At 40.4% G+C, this 23,517-nt stretch overlaps 1 pseudogene across 1 annotated transcript; it reads right to left on the bottom strand.

The window, feature by feature from the left end:
• Nucleotides 1-4,373: 4,373 nt before the first annotated feature.
• Nucleotides 4,374-5,944, bottom strand: LOC308239411 (D-3-phosphoglycerate dehydrogenase-like; annotated as a pseudogene). Its single transcript has one exon. The product of its transcript is annotated as a D-3-phosphoglycerate dehydrogenase-like (transcript).
• Between the last annotated feature and the right edge of the window lie 17,573 nt (nt 5,945-23,517).

Below are 23,517 nucleotides of genomic sequence, written 5' to 3'. Positions count from 1 at the left end.
AAGGTAAGAGAGAAAAGAAAAAGAAGAAAAAAGGAGAAAATTATACATATATGTGTAGAAAACTCCACAAAACAAATAAACCAAAAAATGCAAACAACAAACACCCAGAAAAAAGTGTGGGTCAGAATCTGTAGAGGCAGAGCTTATACCCAGAAAGTAAAGTAAGGGAATTGAATTAATATGGGAATGGCCACAGTTCAGTATAGTGGAGGTAGAAAGAGAATGAGTGGATAAGAAGGTAAGAAGATTAAAAGAAACATTTAAATTTTATCTACCTATATATTCATCTATTTTTTTGAAAAGGAGAATAGAGGAGAGAGCAGATAGGCTTGGGTTTAGTGAGTGAAACTAATTAAGAGAAGCATAGACCAAGAGAGGAGAGGAAAAACATAAGCATAAAAAATTGGCTAGTGAAGAGAGAGAAAAGAAAAGGGTACATGAACTTGGAGTCAGGGAGAGGCAGTTATATATATGAGTAAACCAACAAAGACTACAATAATAATAATGCATACATAGAAGATCAACTTTTAGCTAGGGGTATAACAAAAGGGGAGAGAAAAACTAAAGCAGAGACAGAAGAGAAACTGTGAAAATGGAAGAAGTGAGGAAGAAAAGCATGGACAAAAGAAAATCTAAGATAAAATAAAATAATGATATAAAAATAAAAATAGAACAAAGAAAAATAACAAATAATAACAGGTTGCAAAAAGAAAGAAAAAATTATTTTTAAATAAAAGATAAAAAAATAAAAAAGTGAAGTGTCGTTCACTTTAGCTTAGTTTTAATGTCCCACGGGGGCTGGTTTAAAACCCCTCTCTACTGTTCATTCTGCCACTTCTCACTTTCCTGTTAAATAGTCAGCACTATGTTGAAGTTCCTAGTGATCCATTGCTCCTCTGTGTCTGTCTTCTCAGCTTTGGTTGCAGGCTGGTTGGACCAATCTGCCCACTTTATTTATCTGCCTGCTTTCAGGCTTATTTACACAAGCATCAATTTCTTATATAGACTTTATGTGGGGGTGTTTACAGGACCAAATATTCCCTCAACCCAGTCCCCCAGAGCTCCATGGGGTTATTCAGTTTCCTCTGCAAAGCTGTAGACTGGGTGAGGCTGTACTAGTTGCCCTGTGGGTGCTACTGGGAGGAGCTGGCTCTTCAGAAAAAAAATGACTGCTTATAGTTGGAGGGTCCAGAATGTCCCAGTACCGGGCTGCTGGTCACCTCTCCCTATCTTGTTCCCATCCATAGCCTCTCCCCAGCCTCCACAAAACTGCACCTCCACCTGCACCCCAGCCTCGGTGAATATTTATAATTGAAAGTTCCAATGAACTGGGTTTAGCAAACAAAAGCAAAGAAAATATAAAGGCAAAAGAATCACACCACTGTGAGAGTCTCTCCCCGCCCCCCCCCCCCCCCCTACTGCATGTCTCTGGCAGTTCTTCATACTGCCTTTCTGTGAGCTGTGGACTTAGATCTAGGTTCCCTGGCTGCCAGCAGCAGGGTGGACCCATTTCCACAGTCGAGTGTTATATGTGTCCCCACGGGATTTGGACTTGGTGCAGTGCAGGTTCCTTCTGACCCTCTAGTCTCACTGGTCACGTGTCTCTCTCTCCAGCCCAGATTGCTGATCCTACTGTTCTCTAGACATCCTCTGTCCTTTCTGGCAGTGGATTGTCTCACCAGCTGTGTTTAATTCACCAATTCCGGGTGAATGTTATTTGATGTAGTTGTTCCTTATGTCTGCTCTGTGAAAAGGCACAGAACATGCCTGCCTATTTGGCCGCCATTTTGAACTCTCTTGTATGTCTTTAGAGAGATATTTTTTCATGTCCTTTGCCCATTTTTGAATCAGATTGTTTATTTTTTTGTTATTGAACTGTATGAATTTCTTACATATTTTGGATATTAAACCCTAATTAGATATATCATTTGCAAATCTATTCTTCTATCCAGCAGGTTGACTTTTTGTTTTGTTAGTGGTTTTCTTTACTGTGCAAAAGCTTTTTAATTTGATGTAGCCTTTTAAAATTTTTCTTTTGTTTTTGTTTCCCTTGCTCAAGGGGTCATGTTCAAAAAGATATTGCTAAGACTAATGTCAAATATAGAGTGGCCCAAAAATTCATACACACTCTTTGAATAATTATAAAGACAGTGTTTATTAAAATACATTTCATTTTCAAATTGAGATATCATCTTTTAAAGTGTGAATACATTTTTGGTGGGTACACGTGTAGTTTACCACCTATGTTTTCTTCTAGGAGTTTTATAGTTTCGGGTCTTACATTTAAATCTTTAATTTATTTTGAGTTTATTTTTGTGTGTGGTGTAAGAGAGTGGTCCAGTCTCATTTTTTTTTTTTGCATGCATCTGTCCAATTTTCAGAGCACCACATATTGAAGAAACTGTCATTTCTCCATTATAAATTCTTGTATTTTTGTCATAGTTTTATTGACCATATAAGAGAGGTTTTATTTCTGTGTTCTCTATTCTGTCCCATTCATTATTCTATGTGCCTGTTTTTGTGCCAGTACCACACTGTTGTGATTATTATAGCTTTGTAATATAGTTTAAATTAAGGGACATAATACCTCCAAATTTGTTCTTCCTTATCAAGATTGCTTTTGCTATTTGTGGTCTTTTGCTGCTCTACATACATTTTAGGATTACTTATTCTAGTTCTGAGAAGAATGTCATTAATATTTTAATAGGGATTGCCTGGCTGGTGTGGTTAAGGGGTTGAGCATCGACCCAGGAACCAAGAAGTCACCTGTTTGATTCCCAGTCAGGGCACATTCCCAGGTTGCGGGCTCAATCCCCAGAATGGGGCATACAAGAGGCAGCCAATTGATGATGTTTCTCTTGCATCATTGTTTTTATCTCTATCTCTCTGTCCTCCTCTCTCTCTAAAAATCAATAAAAAATTAAAGAAAATATTTTAATAGGGATTGCATTAAATCTCTACATTGCTTTGGGTAGTTTGGGCATTTTAATGATATTGACCCTCCCAATCCATGAGCATGCTATGTATTTCCATTTATTTGTGCCCTGTTCAATTTTTTCTTCATGTGTTGTGGTTTTCCAAGTGCAGGTCTTTAACCTCCTTGGTTAAACTTATTTCTAGGGATTTTATTCTTTTTGATGCAATTGTACAATTGTAGATGATGTATTAGACAATTGTACACCTGAAACTGATATAATTTTATTATCCAATATCACACTAATAAATTCAATACAATTTTAAGTAAATGGTATTGTTTTATTAATTTCTCCTGATCATTTGTTATTAGTGTATACAAATGCAATAGATTTCTGTATATTAATTTTATATCCTGCTATTGCTGAACTGATTTATTCTAATATTTATTCTAATATTTTAATGGGATATATATATATCCCATGAAAATATATATATATATATATATATATATATATATATATATATATATATATATATTTTCATGTCATCTGAAAATAATGACACTTTTACTTGTTTCTTTGCAATTTGGATGCCACTTATTTCTTTTTTGGTGTGCCTCAAACTTTCAATATTATATTGAACTAGTGGCCTGGTGCACAAAATTTGTGCATGGGAGGGGGGTTCCCTCCGCCCAGCCTGCACCCTCTCCAATTGGGGATGTCCAACTGCCAAAGGGATCGGGCCTAAACTGGCAGTCTAACATCCCCTGAGGAGTTCCTGATTGGAGAGGGTGCAGGCTGGATGGAGGGAACCCCCCCATGCACGAATTTCTTGCACCGGGCCACTAGTCTACATATATAAAAAGCCAGTGACCAGAACTCTGTGGGATCGGGCCTAAACCGGCAGTTGGACATCCCTCTCACAATCTGGGACCGCTGGCTCTTAACCGCTCACCTGCCTGCCTGACTGATCACCCCTAACTGCCTCTGCCTGCCTGATTGCTTCTAACCCCTCTGCCTGCCTGCCTAATATCCCCTAACTGCCCTCCTCTACCAGCCTGATATTGCCCCCAACTGCTCTCCCCTGCCAGCCTGATCTTGCCCCCAACTGCCTCCTCTGCCAGCCAATTTGGTTCTGATTGGTCAGTTTCTATGCCAGGCAGCGTCAAAAGCTCTGCCCCCTAGTCAACCATTGGCTCCTCACAGTTGACCCAGATTTGGTTCTGATTGGTCAGTTTTTTTGCCAGTCAGCGTCAAAAGCTCTGCCTCCTAGGCAGCCATTGGCTCCTCACAGTTGACCCAGTTTTGGTTCTTTTTTTTTTGGTGGGGGGGGAGGGTGGGCTGTTTATTAAGTGGTTATTACAGGGGTCAGACCACATAAGTGGTGTCAGCCTTGGGAATGTGACCTGTCAATGTTGATCACAAAGCCCCCAAGGCTGGTCCTGGTGAGCCCCAAGGTCAGAAATGAAACTGAAAGGCCTCAGTCACATGCTGCTTCCAGATGTCCAGGCTGGGTAGTAGGGAGGACATGCCTATGATGTGCCAGGTCTCCCCATTGGACAACACTGAGGTCTGGTAGGACAGCAGCTGCATGCCTGCCTCTGCCAGTTGCCCAATCATGGTAGGCAGCATGGCAGGGTTGGAGGGCTGAGCCCGGAACAGGAGCAGGGGCAGACCCCTGGGGAGAAGCACTTCTGGTCTGAAGGCAGCTCTGTTGAGTGCCTGCAGCACAGGTGTGGTGCCCTGGACAAAGCCCACAGCCTGGTAGGGGCACCTGCCAGGGCCACGCTCAGGAGGCCTTCCCTGCATACTTGCTCTCCTGGAACAGTGGAGTTATGGGAGGTGGTTACATTGAGGCCAGCCTCCTTCACAAGCAGCTTGGTGTTCACCAAGTTCACATCGGCATGATTAGAAGCATCTTTGAGGAGGCCAACAATGACTGCGGGGCTCAGGCAGTTCCCAGCATTCTTCAGGGATAAGTCCTGTGTTAGCACCTGGATGGTCCCTTTGGGGGACGCTGCCCAGGCTTGCATCAGAGTCCCCAGAGCTTCTGCCAGACCAATCCAAGGTTTGGTGTGTGGAGAGAAGGCGCTGGTAAGGGCCTGGGCATTCACGACCCCAGCGAGGGCTTTCCCCTTCACCATGTCCACAGAGGCTCTGGGCCTCCTTGGTGCTGGCACCCAGGTGGGGGCAGCTGATGATGTTCTTGTGGCCCACCAAGGTGCTGTCCCTAGGCAGCTCCTCCATAAACACGTCCAGCGCTGCGCCTGCTCACTGCTCTAACTGCAGGGCCTGGAGCAGGGCACCCTCATCCACGATCCCTCTACAGGCACAGTTCACCACACACATGTCCTTCTTGCACAGGACGAAGGTGCTGTCATTAAGCAGGCCTGTCGTGGAGGGCAGGAGAGGGGTGTGCACAGTGATGAAGTCACAGAAGGGCCAGATCTCCTCCAGGGGCAGCTGCTGAATGCTGAAGGAGGCCAAGACCTCTGGTGAGATGGTGGGGTCGTACCCTACAGTCTTAATCCCAAAGGACTGCATCCGGATGGCCACCTCTCTCCCGATCCTCCCCAGGCCAAGGATTCCCAGGGTCTTTCCATTCAACTCAGTTCCCATGAACTTCTTGGGGTCCCATTTGCCATCCTTAATCGAAGCCATCGCCTGGGGAATCTGCCTGGCCAGACACATGATCATCCCACAGGTGAGCTCCGCAGCACTCAGACTGCTCCCATTGGGAATGTTCATGACCAGAATACCCTTCCTCGTGGTGGCCTTCAGTTCCACGTTGTCCATGCCGGTGCTGGCCCTGCCCACCACCTGGAGCTTCTCTGATGCCTTGATGACATCTGCGGCCACCTTGGTGGCCGAACGATAAGGCCTTTGCAGTCCTGCAGCTTGTCTATCAGCTCCTCTTTGCTCAGGTTCTGCTTCTCCACCACCTGCAGCCTTCCATCTTGGAGTATCTTCTGGCAGTAAGGGTCCAGGCTGTCAATGATGAGCACTTTCTGTAGATTTGCGAAGGCCATTGCTGGAGCTGGCCTCAGGATCTACTGCTCTCCCTGGACAGAAACACCTCTAAGCCCCAAGATTTGGTTATGATTGGTCAGTTTCTATGCCAGTCAGCATCAAAAACTCTGCCTCCTAGGCAGCCATTGGTTCCTCACACTTCACCCAGATTTGGTTCTGATTGGTCAGTTTCCATGCCAGTCAGCATCTCTGGGCCTATTAACAGAGCCTGGTCACAAAGGCAGGGCTGATCAGCAGCCCTGGTGGAGTCCTGGAGAGAAATGGAGGTGCGGCTGCTGGCCAGACTGGGAGAGAAAAAGAGAGACAAGTGCTGGTCAAAAGCTGCCATAGAGGCAACCAATCAGTCCCTGCTTCTCTCTTCAGGCCTCTCTCTGGCCCTGATTTGCAGCCCCCTCAGCAGTCAGTGCTGGGTTGCTACGGCACCCCAACAGGTTGTTACACCCTGGCTCTTTATTATAGAGATAATAATGGAGAGCATGTGCATTCTTGTCTTATTACTGACCTTAGAGGAAAATATTACAGCTTTTCAACATTGAGTATGATGTTAGCTGTGGATTTGTCATATATAATCTTTATTTTGTTGAGGTAAATTCCATCTATACTCACATTTCTGGGCATTTTTATCATAAATGGTTATTGAATTTTGTCAAATTATTTTTCTGAATTGAGAATCTTACATATGATTTTTATCTTTGATTTTGTTGATATTGTGTGTCATGTTAATTGAGTTGTAGATATTAAACCATCCTTGCACCGCTGGGATAAATTCCACTTTATCCTAGTGTGTAATTCTTTTAATGCATCGTTGAATTCACTATGCTAATATTTTGGGGGGAATTTTTGCATGTAAGTTCATCAAAGACTTTGGCCTGCATTTTTCTTTTTTTGTAGAGTCTTCAGTTTTGGCAAGCTAATGCTGGCTTCATAGAATAAGTATGGAAGTGTTCCTGTGTCCTCATTAAAAAATAATTTGAGATTAATAGGTGTAAATTTATCTTCAAATGCTTGGTACAATTTATCTGGAGGCAAAGTTGTTTTTTTAACTGCTTCGATTCTTTGCAAGTAATCAGTCTTTTCAGATTCTCTCTCTCTCTCTCTCTCTCTCTCTCTCTCTCTCTCTCTCTCTCTCAATGCAGTCTTTGAAGGCTTTATGTTTCTAGAGTTTTATCCATCTCTGGTTGTTCAATTTGTTGGCCTATAATTGTTCATAGTATTATTAATGGCATTTTTATTTCTGTGGTGTTGGTTGTAACATCTCTTTCATATATTATTTATTTGGGCTTACTCTTTTGTACTTGATGAGTCAGGCTAAAGGTTTGCCAATTTTGTTTACTCTTTCACAGAATCAGCTGCCAGTTTCATTGATCTTTTATACCTTAGTTCAGCCTTTATTTCCACTCTGATCTTTATTTTTTCTTCTACTTACTTTTGATTTTGTTTGTTCTTTTTCTATTTCCTTTAGGTATAAAATAGAGTTGTTTGGGATTTTTGTAGTTTATTTATTTATGACTTTATAGCTATAAACTTTCCTCTTAGAACTGCTTTTGTTGCATCCCATAAATTTGGGGGAGTTGTGTTTTCATTTTTATTTGTGCAGTGTATTTTTGGATTTCCTATTTGATTTCCTCTTTGATCTATTGGTTGTTTAGTAAAATGTTGTTTAATCTCCACATGTTCCAGATTTTTCTAGTTTTCTTCTTATAGTCAATTTCTAGTTTCATATCCTGTAGTCAGAAAAAGAGTTGATATGGTTTAAATTTTCTTGTATTTATCGAGGCTTGTTTTGTGGCCAAATATGTGATTAATCTTGGAGAATGTTGCAGGTTCATTTCAACAAATGTGTATTATATTGTTTTGGGGTGAAATGTTCTATAAATGTTTATAAAGTGCTGCAGTGTCCTTCAGTTTTCCTCTTAGTCTGGGCAAGGATGCCCTGGGTGCATATACTGCAGTTCCCTGCTGTTTCCATTTTTTGCTCTAGGCGAGGTTTCCCAGAGAGTGTGTGCTGCGGTGGCCTGTGCAGGGAAGCCTCAGCACCCTGTTGGACCCATTAGATCAAGCTCAAGATGGGGTGGAGGAATGCCTGTGCATGTCTGCTATGGCACCATCTTGTTCCTGCTTGAGCTAACTCCAAGACAGGCAGTTGGAAATACACTACAGTGACCTTGTAAGTCAGCTAGAGCACCTGGATAGAGCTCCTTCCTGAACTATTTAAGTGAAGGGAGAATTGAAACAATAGCACTAACCAGATCCTCTGTTCTTGATGGGTTTCCCCAGATCTGGAGGCTCCCATGTTTTCTCAATCTGTTTTGTGTTTTCTCTGTTTTTGTTGTTGTACAGAAGCTTTTCAGTTGTCACTCCAAATGAATTTCTCTAAATATAGGTGTGCATTCAGTGTGTTCATAAAAGGAGTGAGACCCCCACACATTCCCTTACATCTTCATCTTTGACCACCTTCTGTTTATTTAGAGTCTTATATGTAACTTTCTTTTAATCATATAATACATTATTGGAGATATTGAGCAGGTGAATAGTATAATCTGATTTGTTTTTTTAACAAGACTACTTTGGAAGGACAGAACCACGATGGCAGCATAGGTAAAAACGATTACTCACTCTCTCCCACAACCACATAAAAATTACAACTAAAATACAGAATAACAATCATTCAAAACTGCCTGAAATGTGGATGAATGGAAGTCCTACAAGTAGAGAAGTAAAGAAGAAAATAAATTGAGACTGGTAGGGGGGCGCAGAGGCACCGACTAGGCTGGTCTGACACCCTGTTAGCCTGCTTTTAATTGGGAAGGATATCTTGGCTGCAGAGGCCTCCCATGAGAAGCAAGGAGTCCAGTCCCACTTCAGACCCTAAGACCAAGGTTCCAGAGCTGGGAAGAGAATTCACCATAATAGCGGGCCAGTGGTGATTGTGGCTGAGTGACACGGAAGCTGCTGGAGACCCATGCAGTTCCTCTTAAAGGGCTGAAGCATAAACTTACTTGGACTCGCTCCCTCTAGGTTCCAGCACTGGGCAGTGGCTTTGGGGGATCCAGGGACATAGGGGGAGGGACTGAATGGTCTGGCATCAGGGCAGGAACTCAGGTACAGCTTTCTCCCAGATGGGGCTGCTTGCAGAGGTTATTGTTCCAGCGCTGGGACTTCCCCCCACCATGGTAGAGCTGACTGGAATCTGTATCTGAGTTTCCATCAGCATGGCTCACACTATTTGCTTCTGGTGATTCCCTGAGACCTCATACCATCCAATTTGCAGCCCCACCCAAGTTGTTTACAGTGGCTTTTCCATATGAATGGCCTGTCTTGGCTCAGGCTTCAAACTTTTCTAAAATATCTCAAACAAGCAGAAGCTGGCATCAGCATGCCCCATACATATCAATAAGAGGCCCAAGATCTGGCACTAGCACCAGCCTGCTTTGCTTCAAAGATTGGCCTCACCTGGGCACTTCCAAGCCCAATACAAGTAGCAGCCATCTGCAGATTGCTCTGTAGTTCCTGCAGGGTGGCCACAGGTAGTGTCTGACCTCTCACCTCCCAGGGGCCCCAGAGCCAGTGCACCCAGTGGACAGCTTCAGACCATACCAGATTACAACTCTACACATCCACAAGTGACACACTCAAGGGGAAAACTTGAGCACCAACACCCCACTGAAGTAAGTCCTGCTCCATAGAGGTGTCTCCTGCACAGAAGCTCTTCCACTGTAGTCTCAGTTGGTCCTCATAGCCAATTGGCCTGGAGGTCAATTCCTCCCAGTGACACCAACAGCAATCAAGGTTCAACAACAATAAGAGAGTGCACATGGCCCACAGAGGGGCTCACCAAAAGTGCCCAGCTCAGGTGACTGGGGAGGCTGAGCCACTGGATCCTACAGTATTCCTAATACACAAGGCCACTTTACCAATTCCATCAAACATAGAAGCTCTACCTAACACATAGAAACAAACACAGGGAAGCAGCCAACATGCAGAAATATGTCACAAATGAGCGAACAGAAGAAATATCCAGGAAAACAACTAAATAAAATGGAAGCAAGCAAACTACTGGACACAGAGTTCAAAACAATGGTTTTACAGCTGCTGAAGGATGTTAATGAGAGCTTCAAGGAACTTAGTGAGACTTTCAAGGATCTTGGTGAGAATTTCAAAGACAAGATAAAGTACCAGTCAGAAATTAAGCAAACACTGACTGAAATAAAGACTAATTTATAAGGATTCAACAATAGAGTACAGGATTCCTAAACTCAAACTGACAATTGGGAATATGAGGAAGAAAAACACCCAATCAGAAGATAAAAAAGGATAAAGAATCCAAATATATGAAGATAGTGTAAGGAGCCTCTGGGACAATTTCAAGTGTACCAACATTCACATTATGGGGGTGCCTGAAAGAAAAGAGAGAGAGCAAGATATTGAAAACTTATTTGAAAAAATAATGAGAGAAAACTTCCCCTCCCTAGTGAAAGAAATAGACTTACAAGTCCAGGAAGTGCAGAGAGTCCCAAATAAGAGAAACCCAAAGAGGCCCACAGCAAGTCACATCATAATTAAAATGCCAAGCGTGAAAGACAAAGAGAAAATCTTAAAAGCAGCAAGAGAAAAGAAGTTACATATAAGGGAGCAGCCATACGACTGTCAGCTGATTTCTCAACAGAAGTTTTGCAGGCCAGAAGGGAGTGTCAGGAAATAATCAAAGTGATGAATAGGAAGGACCTACAACCAAGATTACTCTACCCAGCAAAGGTGTCATTTAGAATTGAAGGTCAGATAAAGAACTTCATAGACACAAAAAAGCTAAAGGAGTCCATCACCACCAAATCAGTATTACAATAAATGTTGAAGGGTATTTATTATTATTATTATTATTAGAAATAAAACATATGAACAATAAAATGGCAATAAATACATATCTATCAATAATTGAATCTAAAATCAAAATAAATGAACAAGGAATCTAATGAACTAAATAAACGGATGAATAAAATGGATTAGAGGCAAGGAAACATGGAAAAGACTGATGAATTTCAGAGGGAAGGGGTGAGGAAGGGTCGGAAGAGATTAACCAAAGATCTTATATGCATATATGCATTGCCTATGGACATGTACAATAGGGTGGTGAAGGCCTGGGGTGGGGTGACGACTGGGTGGAGGGGGCCAATTGGGGGTAAAGGGAGAAATGTGTAACAATATCAACAATAAATATTTTTTAAAAATCTTTGGTTCTTTTGCAGAGAATAGGCCACAGGGAATCAAAAATGAAACAGTTAGAAGGCTATTGCGGTAGTACAAGTAACAGAGAATATGGTGGTCAGCTACAGATGGTAGCTATAAATGTGGTGAGAATGTGTTCTGAAGTGCACAGATTTAGGATATGTTTTAGAGGTCCTGGAGACAGAATTTACTGAAAGAGAATGGAGTTAAAGGAAAGATGAGGGAAAAAGAAGGATGACTCCAAGATTTTGGCCTAAGAAACTGGGTGGTATCATGAAGTGTCTCATGTGTCATGTTGAGCGCAGACTTCATTAAAGACAGTGGAATCTTTGGAGACACTGAAAAGGCGAAATAAAAGGGTTATATTTGTTTTAGATATAGATACTGAATTTAGGTGAAGGATGGATTGGAGAGGCAAGAGCTCTTGGGTGGCATTTGCAATGGGTAATTGCAATAGTATAGAATATAAATGATGAGTCTATAAGTAAGCCAGTGGCTATGACAATGGAGAGGAAGGGTCAGGTTGGATATACATGGTGGGGCAAAACTAGGTTTACAGTTGTTTATATGGAAATAATACAATATTTAATAAATAATAATTCAAGAATAAACTGTTTGGGATATTCACAATTATAAACCTACTTTTGCCTCACCCTGTATTCTAGGCTAATGGAAACTAGAGGACTTATCAATTAATGAAATAACATTGCTGAACAAGTCATAACTAGATTTTTGTCCCAGATTTACTACTTACCAGTTGTGTGAATATGTGTGTTGAATAAATTATGTAGGATTAATTGTAATTTGATGCACACTTCTTTATTTTTTGAGCCTATTTGTCTTACCTGCAAGGTAAGGATGTGATACATTAATGTATTGTCATGAGAATCATGAGTCAAACTATGAATTTTTGTAATGCCACCTTTATGCCACACCTTTGAGCAACCTCATATATAGCAGGAATTTATATATACTTATCCAGGTTGGGTAGGATTAAGCAGACAACTGTTAAAGAGAAAAATCACAGGTCCCAAATGAAGCCACTTGTGCTAAAGCTCACGAAACCAAACCTAGACACAATACCTGACCTAATTTTAGTTTCAACCTTCAGGATTGTAATCTTAATTAGTTGGTCTGGAATTTTATGATCTGGAATAGCAATGAAGTAATTTGTCTCATGGGCCTTCTCCATCCCCCAAAAGAAGCTGAGATAATCTGCATGAAAAGAACCCCACCTTCCCCTAATGGAAGGTAACCTTGCCTGAAATAATCATTTATTTTCTTTTTCTAATAACTTTCTTGTCCCAACCAGTTTCTTTTTATAAAAGCCTTCCATATTGTATAGTTGTTCAGGCTTCTCTCTACTTGCTATATGGGATGTTCTCCGATTCATGAATAACCTAGTGAAGCCAATTAGATCTTCAAATTTACTCTGTTGAATTTTTGTTCTTTAAAAGATTGCTGGCAACAGTGGTATTTGAAGCAACCTTCTTTTTAAAAATTTATCTAATTTATTTATTTGATTCACTTTTTTGGGTGACAGTGATTAATAAAATTATATGGGATTCGAGTGTATAATTCTATGATATATCATTTGTATATGCATTGTGTGCCCACCACCCAAAGTCAAGTTTCCTTCCATCACCATTTATCCCCCCTTTACCTTCTTCTAACTGCTCCCACTCCCCTTTCCCTCTGGTAATCACCATATAGTTGTCTGTGTCTGTATATAGAGTTTCCTCCATAAATTAAAAAATGGAACTGCCTTATGACTCGGTGATTCTACTTCTGGGAATATATCCAAAGAAACCCAAAACACTGATTTGAAAAAAATGTATGCACCCATATGTTCATTGCAGTGCTATTTACAATAGCCAAGATTTGAAAGAAGCTCAAGTGCCCATTAGTAGGTGAGTGGATAAAAGTCTGTGGTACATTTGCACAATGGAATACTACTCGGCTATAAAAAAGGATTTATTACCTTTTGCAATAGCATGGATGGACCTGGAGACTATTATTCTAAGTGAAATAAGCCAGTTCAAGAAAGACAAGTGCCATATGATTTCACTTACATGTGGAATTTAATCAACAACAACAACAAAACAGTTCTCCTCATAGATACAGAGAACATACAGACAGCTGTCAGAGGGAAGGAGTGTTAGAGGGTAGATGAAATAGGTGAAACAAACTTCTGATGGTATTTGGGTACAGTGAGAAACACAGGTGTGGTGCCTACAAACTCTTTTGAGTTCTCTGTCTCTCTCACCATTTCTGAAGTCCATTGGTGAGTTCATCTTGGTTTTTGAGCTATGCTTTCTTTGAATTGGGGCTTAGTAATAATCCTGAAGGTGACAGACAGTTCCATCCGAAGCCCTAGTTCCTAGCCTTTGGATCAGTCTGAAATTACCCAGTTGTTTGTAATCCTTTTAACCATTTCTAGTCTGTAGTCTCAATTTACTAATGTTTGCTGGTTTAGTCCACACTGGGAATTGCTGGACTTGTGCACAGAGCCTTCTATTGGCCAGTCCATAGTAACACCTGAACCCCAGATTCCAAATTTGGATCTACTGATGGCAGCTACATTTGTTTAGAATCAGTACACAGTCACCATTTTTTGAGGTATGCTTCTTCAAAACATTCCCCGATCCTTAGTTCTTTGGCTACTGCTGGCGTCCAGTCTTGTTTCCTCAGTTACTGTTGGTTGCTATTAATGTGCACATGAGGTAAAGCTAATTGCTAAATGGGAATCTCAGAAGTGAAAAAAAGCTTAGTTATTAGTTTGGCTCTGAGAAACCCAAAGGCCTAGCTAATATAAATGAGATCCTTTATATTCAAAGAATTGAGCACGTCATCTCCCAGCATACATGCTTATTTTGTATAAGAACTAAAGTACTAAAAGTTTCAGATATCTGGGACGATCACAAAATTTTAAAACAAATAACCTAGAATCACAATGGCCCTTATGGGAAACATTCCAATTAGGCAAGATTGTTCATTTAAGAAGTACACTTGAGTCAAGATGGTGAATTAGGCAACCACATCAAAATTACAACTAAACTACAGCATAACTATCATTCAGAACCACCTGAAATCTGGCTGAATGGAAATCCTACAACTAGGGAATTAAAGAAGCCACATCAAGATTGGTAGGAGGGGCGAAGATGTGGAATGGGCTGTTCCTACACTCACATGTGGTGGATAAAAATTAAGAGGAATATCTCAGCTGTAGAGGTTGCCCCATGAGGATCAAGGACCACAGCCACACAGCAGACAGAAGTGCTGGCAGAGGCCATTGTTCCTTAGGTAAGCACTCCCCCCACAAAGCATGCAGATGGGTGCCATAGATGAAACTCACACTGTTTGCCTCACTTTGGTTATTCCCCACCCAAATTTCAGGCCCACCCAAGCTGTTTCCAGCAGCTTTTCCATATGAATGGCCTGTCTTAAATCATATTTCAGATTTTGTTTAAGAACTAAAGTACTAGAAACTTTAGATATCTGGAAATTTCTCAGACAAGCAGCACCTGGCCTCAGTGAACCCTATACCTCTTGCTACATGACCTCTACTGGCACTAGCAGTAGCTGGCCTTGGTTCACATCTTGGCCTTGCCTGAGCACCTCCAAGCTCAAAATAAGTAGCAGCCATCTTCAGATCACTTTGTAGCTCATAATGGGTATCCTCAGGCAGAACAAAGCCAGTGGTTGACCTTGGCCTGCACCTCCCTGGAGGCTCCAGAGCCAGTGCATCCAGTGGACAGCTTTAGACCACATCAAAGCACCACCACCAAACTACCTCCACAAGCAACACATTCAAGGGGTGGATTCAACAGGAAAGAGAGTTCTAATGAAATAATTCCTGCTCTGTGGGGTGGGCTCCTGCACAAGTGATCCTTCACAGTGGTTGAAGGTCGATGGTTAGTGGTCACAGCCAGTACTTGCAGCTGATTGGCCTGAGTAAACTCCTCCCATTGACATGCCAACAGCAATCAAGGCTCAACTACAAGAGGAGGGTGTACACAGCCCACATGTGGCAGGGCGCTCAGCATGGGTGATCAGGGAGACTATGCCACAGGATCCTACAGAACACCTACTACATTAGGCCACTCTAACAAGCCTGGGAGTTGTAGCTGCTCTACCTAATGTCTAGAACAGACACAGGGAGGCAGTCAAAATGAGGAGACAAATAAATATGTCCCAAATGAAATAATGGAACAAAACTCCAGAAAAAGAAAACTAAATAAAATGGAGAGACAAGCAATCTACTAAACACTGAGTTCAAAACACTGGTTATAAAACAAACAAACCAACCAACCAATGAAAACACTGGTTATAAAGATGCTCAATGAACTTAGTGACAACTTCAACAGAATAAAAAGGACCAGTGATAAGTGAAAGATACACTAACTGAAATGAAAAATAATTTACAGAAAATCAACATTAGAGTAGATGAAGCTGAGAGTCGAATTGGCGATTTGGAATATTAAGAAGCAAAAAATACCCAATCAAAACAGCAAAAAGAAAGAAGAATCAGAAAATCTGAGGATAGTGTAAAAAGCCTCTGGTACAATTTCAAGTGTACCAACGTTTGCATCATGGGAGTGCTGAAAGGAGAAGATATAAAGAGAGTATATATTGCAAACCTATTTGAAAAAATAATGACAGAAAACTTCTCTAACATTGTGAAGAAAATAGACATACAAGTCCAGGAAGCACAGAGAGTCCCAAACAAGATGAACCCAAAGAGGCCCACAGCAAGTCACATCATAATTAAAATGCCAAAGTTTAAAGACAAAGACAGAACCCTAAAAGCAGCAGATAAAAATAGTTAGGGAGCTATGAAGGAGTTCCCATAAGACTGTCAGCTGATTTCTCAACAGAAACTTTGCAGGCCAGAAGGGAGTGGCAAGGAATATTCAAAGTGATGAAAAGCAAAGACCTAGAACCAAGTTTATTCTACTCAGCAAAGCTATAATTTAGAGTCAAAGTACATATAAAGCTAAATGAGTTTATCACCACCAAACCAGTATTATATAAAATGTTGATGGGTCTTTTTGAAGAAGAAGAAGGAAGAGGAGGAGGAGGGACAGGAGAAGGAGAAGGTGGAAAAGGAGGGGAAGAAAAAGACCTTGTTTGTTAGTTTATATTACTCATTAGATTCCACATATAAGTGAAATCATATGGTATTTGTCTTTCTCTGACTGGCTTATTTCAATTACCATAATACTCTCCAAGTCCAACCATACTGTTGCAAAAGGTAAGGTTTCCTAAATAGAAACAGAATCATAGATACAGAGAACAGACTGATAGCTGTCAGAAGGGAGTGGGTAGGGGGACTAGGTGTGAAGGTTAAGGGATTAGGCAAAAAAGAAAAAACATCATAGGCAGACAACAGTATGGTGATTACCAGAGGGAAAGGGAGGTGAGGGAAGTCGGAGAGGGTAAAGGGGGGCATATGGTGATGGAAGGTGACATGACTTGGAGTGGTGAAAAAAACAATACAATATGCAGATTATGTATTGTAGAATTGCACCCCTGAAATCTATATCATTTTATTAACCAATGCCACCTTAAAAAGTTAAAAATATGAACAAAAATGGGCACTGAATACATATCTATCAACAATTGAATCTAAAAAAACAAAATAAGCGAGCAAGCAGAACAGAAACAGACTCAGAGCTACAGAAAACATTTTGATGGGAGGGGGGTTTGGGGAATGGATGAAAAAGTTAAAGGGATTTAGAAGTACAAATTGGTTGTTACAGAATAGTCATGGGGATGTAAAGTAAAGCATAGGGAATATAGTCAATAATATTCTAATAACTATGTACAGTGTCAGATGAGTGGGAAATTTGTCAGGACGATTACTTAGTAAGTTATGTAATGTCTAATCACTGGGGTGTACACCTGAAAATAATGTACTAATGTATGCCAACTGTAATTAAAAAATTTAAAAAAGATTTAAAAATAAATTTACAAAAATGAAGTGTACTTGAGAGCAAGGTACCCCAAGTTGAACATGCAGGATTGAATGCCTACTTTAATTGGTATGCAGAAGCTTCCAAAAGCCTTCAAGATTACAAAATGGATGTATTAAAAGACTCAATACAACCTGGCCAGTGTGGCCTAGGTGTTGAGCATCATACCATGCACCAGGAGGCTGCCATTTTGATTCCTGATCAGGACATGGCCAGGTTGCAGGTTCAATTCCCAGTAGGAGGTGTGCAGAAGGCAGTTGATCAATGTTTCTCTCACATCAACATTTCTTTCTCTCTCTCCCTCTTCCTTCTTCTCTCTGAAATCAATAAAAAAATATTTTAAAAAGACTCACTACAAAAGGCTAATAAAAAAGGCATGAGATATTTAAAGCAAAAGAGAATGGTAATGAAGTGACCCCTATTGCTCCCCACTTTCATTTTGCAGCTTAGTACTTTTACATTTTACTAATTCTCTGAACTGCCTTTCCTCTCTGAAGAGGCTATTAGACAGTTACCTTTTATTTTTTAAAATCTTTATTGTTTAAAGTATTATATATGTCTCCCTCTCTCCCCCATTGACCTCTTCTAGCCCACCCCAACCCCTCGCCCCAGACCTTCACCACCCTATTGTCTGTGTCCATGGGTTATGCATATATGCACACAAGTTCTTTGGTTAATCTCTTCCCACCCACCCACCCTCCCCCACCTTCCATCTGAGATTCCACAGTCTGTTCGATGCTTCTATGTCTTTGGATCTATTTTGTTCATCAGTTTATTTTGTTTATTAGATTCCACATATGAGTGAGAGCATATGATACTTGTCTTTCTTTCTCTGACTGGCTTATTTCTCTTAGCATAATACTTTCCAGGCACCGTCATGCTGTCTCAAAGGTTAAAAAATAAAAAGACAGTTACCTTTTAAAAGTAAACTACTCAAGGTTGTAAAGAAACTTCTTCGGGTATACACCACCCCTTGGTCAAAGACTGATCTAAAAGTAATAATTAAAGAATTTCATAAACCCAGAGAGAAAACCCAAACTCTTTTGAAGAATATGGAGTTGTTATCAGGGCTGATAATCCCAGGCTACCAGATCTTTATGAGCATATTCACATGTTGGTAGGACCTGGTGAAGCCCATAAATGGGTGTAGGAAGCAAAGTGGCAAAACCCTAAGGATAATATTTGAGATCCTCAGAAAGAGCTTGCAATAGCAACTAAAGTCTTGCAAGTCATTCCCTAGAATCTTTCTTGCCTGTACTAATTGGTGTATTATTTAACTGTGGCAGACTTTAAAGCCCACGTGGAAGCCCTCTTCCTATGACATCCTGGTTCCATATGATAGTGTCCTCCAACTTGTTCTAGCTACCCTCTTTGTAAATGGTTTATCCCTTGAGATTAGTGGATTTTTAAAAGGGCATTAAATAGGATGGGAAGTCACGACTCATGACTATTGCTGAACATTTTGAAAGGATGCTGGAACAAGATTGGAAACAAAACTCTGCCACGCTATTAGCTTTACAGCTACAAAACCTCCAAGGCCAAAGACCCAAAATGACACCTTACCCTGATACCTTGCATCCCCTGGAGATTTATTATTAAATTGTTGGCCCAGAAATAATGTCTTGTTTGTAATCAGCAGGGACACTGGAAAAGAGATTTTCCTCAAAGACCAGACCCTATGCAAATTCTCCAACTTCAACTCAACTGTCCCCATATCTACCTCCAAAGGATGGCTCCATATGGGCTCCATTTACAGTTTACAGGGATCTAATGGGTTCTCTAGTAAATTATTACCGTAATTTCTTTAAACAGCCAAGGGGAAACTAAAATTTAAAAAAAATAATGGAAAAACTTGTCAAATTCTAGTTGATACTGAAACTATATTTTCTACTTTAAAACTCATCTTCATAGTCAACAAATCCCTTGGAGTGAAAAGGTTTTCATAGCGATGGTATCTAATAAAGTTCAGAGAGAATTTTTTAAAATCTCAGCCAGTACAAATGACACAGGCATATTTTCCTGAAAAACTTTCTTTTTTGCTATGTGATATAGCCCCAATCCATCTATTAGGTAGAGATCTCCTTTCTAAATTGAAAGGAGACCTCACCTTAGAATTTTCTGAACAAACTGAACCTGATCTTACAATTAACCTTCACATAGAAGAGGAAGAATTCAAACAAAGGTCCCCAAATTTAATCTGTGGGCTACCTTTAACACTGACATTGGAAGATTTAGATAGATATAACCAAACCTCTCTCCAAATTATCACAATATACATTAAACCCTGAGGCTATTCAAGGCAACACACATATAGTAGAAGACCTGGTTGCCCAGAAACTATTTCCTGTACTAGCCTCTGCAACATGCCAATCTTACAGGTCCAGAAACCTAATGGATGGGAATGGTGATTTGTCCAGGATTCCAAACATGAATGCCCTTTTAGCACAAGTTCAGACTCTAAGTGGTTCACTGTTGGAGACATTTGTTCAGCTTTTTTTTTTTTTTTTTTTTTTTTTTTTTTTTTTTTTTTTTTTTAGCATTCTTGTGAACCCCAACAGTCAATATATATTTGCATTTAGTTGAAACAATTGACAATGTATATGGATAGTTATGCCTCAGGGGTTCACTGAGGCTTCTTCTTTTTCTTCTTTTAATCCTCACCTGAGGATATACTTATTGATTTTAGAGATGGAGGTAGAGAGAGAGAAAGAGATATCACTTGCCTCCTGTATGCAACCTGACCGGGAATTGAACCCACAACCTTTATTTTTGGTGTACAGGATGACACTGCAACCAACTGAGCCACCCAGCCAGGGCCTGAGTCTTCTTATTTCTCTCAAGTACTTCACCAAGATTTGAGCACCCACAGTTTCCCAGGAGAGTTGACCCTTTTACAATACTTAGATAACCTCTTGATGTGCTCAGTTATCCAAATAACATCCATAAAAAGATTCCATTTATTTGCTATAATAGTTAGCTGAAAAAGGACATAAAGTCTCTACAGAAAAATTACTTTTATATTTAGACACTGTTATTACCTAGGTCATGATCTAAGCACTAAAAGAATTCAGCTGACTCCAAAAAGAATCAAACTAATCCAGGAATTTCTTAGACTTGTCACTGTGAAGTGCCAGCTTCATGGATTTCTAGGCTTGACTGCTTATTACAGACTATAGATTGCTAATTATTTTCTGTTAGCCTCCCCAGTCTACAAACTTATTAAAAACTGAGTCCCTGGACTCCTTCCTTGGAAAGATAAATATAAGCAAAATTTTATAAGACTAAAACAATCACTACAAGAACTTCTTGCCTTAGGGCTACCTAACTATTCAAAACCTTTTACTTTAATTGTGCATGAAAGGGATAATCAAGCTCTGGGAATGCTTATACAAGAACATGGTAATAAACCTAGGACTGTTGCTTATAATAGCATACAACTTCATTTAGTTGCTCATGTTCATCTTAGCTGTTTTCAGGCTATAGCTGTAGTTGCAAGGTTAGTGTAAGCCTCAGCAGATTTAGTCCTGAACACTGATATTTATTTGCAAACTGTACACGCTGTCCAAAGTCTTCTTAACTCTGAAGTGACTCAACATTTATCTGCAAGTAGACTAATTTCTTATGAGATCCATCTACTTTCACCACCTACTCTACATATTAAATCCTATGCTAACGTAAAAAGCATTCAGACCTGTAAAGAATTTTGTGAGTTTATTTGAGCCAAACTGTTGACATATGCCAAGAAGCAGAACCTCAACGAATTGAGGTAATGCTCCGGAGAATGGTGGGTTACATCTGTATTTATACATTCCAATCAAAGGAAAGGGACATAGGTGGGTTACATGAAATTCATTGGTGATAAATTAAGGAGGTGGGGTAAAGCAAAGCAGGGAAACCTCTGGGACAGTGTAAAAAGTGAAATGATGGACATGTGCTTCTTTTACATAGATGGATACAGGATAGTTTAACATAATTAACAGTTGACAATTAACTTGATACAATAACAATGAGGGAATGTCCTAGTGCCATTTGTTGTGCCCTGATGGGTCCAGGGGAAAAAATGAGGTTACAAGTTACCCAGACATCTCACAGATATGTTATCTTAGAGGCAAAAAGGCAAATGGGCTCAGTAAAGATGTAAGTTGATCTTTGTCAGGGAAAATACCAGCCTAGGACATGACTACCGACCATAACCTGTTTGTAGTTAAATATTTAATTTTCAGACCATCCTTTGTGGTTATTTTAGGTCTCTGAGTTTGCAAGACTGCCACGCAGGCCTCCCCTGAGCTTGTCAGGTTAGCATGTGGCTCCTTTCATCCACACCTACAACACCCTTAATCCTTACTACCTCTACCTGATGAAGGCAAGCACCATGACTATGAGGTAATAAATAACACCCCATTTTGTGACACTGGGTCCTGATTTATGAGCCACCCTTTAACTAATCCTGATCTAACCTTGTTTACAGATGGGTCATATGGAAAAGAAAATTTTCAAGCTGGTTATGTTACTACTCACAATACAATTTACTCAGAAAGGGAATTTTCTGACAAGCTATATCAGCCCAACAAGCAGAGCTTTATGCCCTTATCCAAACATTCCAGTTATCAGAAGGACAAACTGTAAATATTTATACTGATTGCTGGTATGCCTTTTGGTTTACCCAGGATTTTACAATGTTATGGAAATAAATGGGTTTTCTTATGTTCTCCAGGATCCCCAAAATGTACAACAAGTAAGTAAATGGTCTTCTTACTGCTGTTCTCTTAAATTCTGAAACTACTGCCATTGAAATTGAAGCTCAAACTAAAAATATTGAACCCGAGTATCAGAGAAATGCCCTAGCTGACTTTCATGTAAAGGAAGCAGCAACAGAATTTATAGATTTTGGCACATGTGGGTGAAATCCATCTGTTTCTACAAAAAATAACCCCTATTGCTAGACTTCACCATCCTGATGTCCTTGTAACATAGCAACAGTCTGAACCTAAATAAAATAAATTAATATGGGTAAAAAATGGCTGTAAATTAAATGAACAGTCAGGGCTATAAGAAACACAAGATGGCTACATGTTGTTTTTTTATTATTTTTTAAATTACAGTTTACATTAAATATTATTCTGTATTAGTTACAGATGTACAGCAACCTTTTAGAAAATCATGTACTTGATAGAGTGGTACCCTCAATATTTCAAGTACCCACCTGGCCCCATACATTGTTATTACAATATTATTGACTATACTAGAGGCCCGGTGCATGAAATTCATGCATGGGGGAGGGGTCCCCTCAGCCCAGCTTGCACCTTCTTCAATCCAGGACCCCTCAGGGGATGTCTGACTGCCAGTTTAGGCCTGATCCCTGGGACCACTGGCTCCTAACTGCTCACATGCCTGCCTACCTGATTGCCCCTAACTGCCCCCCTGCCAGCCTAATCACCCATAACCACCTCTGCCTGCCAGCCTGATTGTCCCTAACTGCCCCCCCTGCCAGCCTGGTCACCCTCAATGGTCCCCCCCACCAGCCTAGTTGCCCCAACTGCCCCCCCACTGGCCTGGTTGCTCCTTACTGCCCCCCTCTGCTGGCCTGGTCATCCTTCACTGTGCCCCCTGCTGGCCTGGTTGCCCCACACAGCCTGCTGTTTGGTTGTTACTATGAGGGTGTCCTGACCAATTTGCATATTACTCTTTTATTAGTATAGATTCCCTTTGCTGTAATTTCTATCCCTGTAACTATTCTGTAACTACTAACTTGTACTTTTAAAAATTTCTTTAATTTTAAATTTTTAAAAAATATTTTTTATTGATTTTAAGAGAGAAAGGAAGGGAGAGGGACAGAGAGATAGAAATATCCATCGATGGGAGAGAAACATTAATTAGCTGTCTCCTGCATGCTCCCATTGGGGATTCAGCCCGAAACCCAGTAATCAAACTGGGGACCTCTTGGTTCATGGATTGATGATCAACCAATGAGCCACACTGGCCATGCCAAATTTATACTTCTTAATCCCATCAAGTTTTTCACCCATTTCCCAACCCCCTTCCCCTCTGGAAATCTGTTCTCTGTATCTAAAAGTCTATTTCTATTTTTTGTTTATTTATTTTCTTCTTTAGATTCCACATATAAGTGAAATCATATGGTATTTCTTTTCCTCTGTCTGACTTGTTTTACTTAGCAAAATACCCTCTAGCTCCATCCATGATGTCACAAATGGTGATATTTATTTATTTTTATGGCTGAGTAGTATTCCATTGTGTAAATGTACCACAGTGTTTTTGTCCATTTATCTCCTGATGGGCACTTTGGTTTCTTCCATTTCTTGGCTATTGTAAAGAATGCTGTAATGAACATGGGTGTGCATATATTCTTTCAAATT

The sequence above is a fragment of the Plecotus auritus genome (genome assembly GCF_963455305.1).
Source record: "Plecotus auritus genome assembly, chromosome: X".
NCBI classification, from domain to species: domain Eukaryota; kingdom Metazoa; phylum Chordata; class Mammalia; order Chiroptera; family Vespertilionidae; genus Plecotus; species Plecotus auritus.
This window is presented reverse-complemented; position numbering and strand designations above follow the sequence as displayed.